Source organism: Pongo pygmaeus, chromosome 10 (assembly GCF_028885625.2).
Source record: "Pongo pygmaeus isolate AG05252 chromosome 10, NHGRI_mPonPyg2-v2.0_pri, whole genome shotgun sequence".
Lineage (NCBI taxonomy): Eukaryota > Metazoa > Chordata > Mammalia > Primates > Hominidae > Pongo > Pongo pygmaeus.
Genome location: NC_072383.2, coordinates 112,101,747 through 112,105,000, shown reverse-complemented (window position 1 = coordinate 112,105,000; position 3,254 = coordinate 112,101,747). Strand labels below are relative to the sequence as shown.

Genomic DNA, 3,254 nt, shown 5'->3' with positions numbered 1-3,254 from the left:
AGCTTGGGGCATCAGGGGAAAGAAGCCCATGGGTCATCACTGATCCCCAAATGCCGCATACCCCAACCCGGGCCTCAGCTCAACCCTGGACCCCAAGAGCACAGGCTTTGGGGTCGACTGGAAGCAAAAGTTAGAAACCAGCTCTGACTTCCTGGCTGTGTGACCCAAGCAAGTGTCACAACTTCTCTGTGCCTGCTTCCCCTTCTCTAAAATGGGGATAAAAACAGTCCCCAACTCACAGGTTGTGGTGTAAATTAATAAGAATAACATTGGCCAGGTGCATGCCTATAATCCCAGCACTTTGGGAGGCTGAGGCGGGTGGATCCCTTGAGGTCAGGAGTTCGAGACCAGCCTGGCCAACATGGTGAAACCCCATCTCTACTAAAAATACAAAAATTATCCGGGTGTGGTGGTGCACACCTGTAGTCCCAGCTACTTGGGAGGCTGAGGTGGGAGAATTGCTTGAACCTGGGAGGTGGAGATTGCAGTGAGCCAAGATCTCACCACTGTTCTCTAGCCTGGGCAACAGAGTGAGACTGTCTTTAAAAAAAAAAAAGAGAGAGAGAGAGAGAGAATAACATCTGTCATTTGTTGAGTCCCTATTATGTGCCAGTCATCGGCTGAGTCCTCTGGAGACGTTATCTCACTGATACCTTGTGTCATGCTTTGAGCATGGTAACCTGCTCATCCTTACTTTAGCAGGTTTACAGGGCACCTACAAGATGCAGGCCCTGACCTAGCAACAAGGGATACCACTGTGGACAAGATAGACATCAACCTTGGAGCTGAATTATAGTCTGATGAGGAGATGGGTGCTTAACAAATAACTGCGTAGACAAACAAAACAATCAGAAATGTTGAAAACTGCTAAGAGGGAAACACACATACAGGGAGTCCTAAAGAGGAGAACAAGGGGAACTACTTTGGGTATGGAGGTCAGGAAAGACCTCTTAGAGGAAGTGACCATTAAAACTAAGAACTGAGACAGGGCGTGGTGGCTCATGCCTGTAATCCCAGCACTTTGGGAGGCCGAGGCAGGTGGATCACCTGAGGTCAAGAGTTCAAGACCAGCCTGGCCAACATGGAGAAACCCCGTCTCTACTAAAAATACAGAATTAGCCGGGCATAGTGGCGCATGCCTGCAATCCCAGCTACTCGGGAGGCTGAGGCAGGAGAATTGCTTGAACCTGAGGGGCGAGGTTGTGGTGAGCCAAGATCGTGCCATTGCACTCCAGCCTAGAGAGTAAGAGGGAAACTCTGTCTCAAAAAAAATAATAAAAAATAAAAAATAAGACCCGAAAAATGAGAACCAACCAACCACACAACAAACTGCAAGAAAAGCATGTACACGGCAGGACTATTGTGAGGATTCAATGAGCCTGCATGGTAAGGGCACCCACGCTGGGTGTCTGTCCACTTGGAATTGGGTCTCTCTTCCTTTATGGTGAAATCCCCAGATTTTTCCCCTGGGGATCCTGGGATTGTCAGGATGAACTCCCCCTACTCCATAACTCTTCCTCTTTCTTGTTTTTTGGTGTTTGTTTTAGAGACAAGGTCTCACTCTGTTGCCTGGGCTGGAGTGCAGTGGCGCGATCATGGCTCACTGTAACCTTGAAGTCCCGGGCTCAAGCAATCCTCCCACCTCAGCTTCCCGAGTAGCTGGAACTGTAGACATGCACCACTGCATCCGGCTGATATTTTAATTTTTATAGAGATGCAGTTTTGCTGAGTTGTCCAGGCTGGTCTTGAACTCCTAGCCTCAGGTAAATCTCTTGTCTCTGCCTCCCAAAGCACTAGGATAACAGGTGTGAGCCACCTGCTGGCTCACAACAGACGAGTCATTAACTCACCATTGACTCCATTTTATAAACAGTGAACCTGAGGTCCAGAGAGATTAAGTAACTTATCCAAGGTCACACAGTTAGAAACAGCATAGCCAGAATTCACACCAGGCAGTGTCTTTGGCATCTGTGCTATTAACCGCGATGCTATACTTTCTCTAATATACTAGTGTTATCGTTACTATTATGAAAGCTGCAGGCATTTAATATTTATTGCCAATTGTCCTTTGGAACCAAATGCTCCTGGCTCAGTTTCCAGGCTTCCCCAGCCCTCTTGGTTATACTGACTCACAAGAGGACAGCAGGCATCAGCTAAATGAAAAAGCCCCAAGTTGCCAACAGCCTTATCAACCCCAGACCCTATCAGGCACCTGAGGTCTGGGACTGAGCTCTCTTGGTCCAGGGACACACAGCTCTTGTCCAGTACGGCAGCCACCAGAGCTGAAATGGGGGACCTGGGTCTCCCTGCTGTGGAATAACCCAGGGGAAAGCAGGGGGCTTAGGCTCAGGTCCCAGTCATGCCAACCTTGGCCAAGTCACTTTTGTCATTGGGCCTTACCTGTCACGTCTATGAGTTGAGGTAAGGACCACCAATGCTGTCCACCTCACTTGTCCCCGAAGCCTTTCCCCAGAGGCCACCTTGGTGGCACTCCACAGCCAAATCCCTGGTGCCAGGGCTGGGACACCTCGGGCCGGCCCCTTGGCTGGCAGAATGCTCAGCCCTGCCCCTCTGGCAGGCAGAACCCACTCTCGCCCCTCAGGGTCCCCAGCACAACACTTTCTTCTGCAGGGCACCCTGAATTCAATCGACATTCCCAGGAGGGCCTAGACCACACTCAACCCCTCTCACTCCCACCTGCTCAGCTTGGACTTTGCCCAAAGCCTCCCAAACTCCTGCAGCCTCTCATCAGCCTCTCAGTCACACACACACTGAGCCCCAGGGGCCCCAGCTGGCCCCAGACCCCTTACCTCCCTGCCCAACTATCCCAGAACAGCGTGGCCCCAGCTCCTGCCCTCCAGCCAGCCTGGGAACCGGCTCTTTCCAGGAACCAGCTCTGTCCAGCTTCAGGCAGCTTCCGGCAACCTTGGCCCCTCCTCCTTTGTTAAAGAGAAAGCTCCAGACCCTAAGCCTCCGGGTGAAGATGGAGGAGGAGAGGGGATGAGAGCAACCCTCACTGCTTTCCCGGGCACTGCATATGACTCATGCACCACCCTGTCTCATTTGACAGATAAGCAAACTGAAACTCAGAAAAGGGAACTTATTTGGCCAAAGCTTTCCAGACAGCAAGGGGCAGAGACAGCCTTTACCCCTGGCCCTGGGCCATCTCTTCCGGGATGCAGGCGTCTCCATATCTTCTCATTTTAAGTCTAGTGATTGTCCCGGATGCCATCCACTTCCCCTGAACCACTGTT

General features: G+C 51.3%; 1 protein-coding gene across 5 annotated transcripts in view; it reads right to left on the bottom strand.

The window, feature by feature from the left end:
* The window catches only part of SDSL (serine dehydratase like), a 19,727-nt gene extending 16,801 nt beyond the window's left edge, over positions 1–2,926 (bottom strand). For 2 of the 5 annotated variants that reach the window (XM_054443789.2, XM_054443788.2), the window contains exon 1: positions 2,401–2,897. The gene's annotated coding sequence lies outside the window, so the exon portion shown is untranslated. Of the gene's footprint in view, positions 1–2,400 lie in introns of all 5 variants that reach the window. The other 3 variants (XM_054443787.2, XM_054443791.2, XM_054443790.2) reach the window with 3 other exon arrangements.
* Positions 2,927–3,254: the final 328 nt, after the last annotated feature.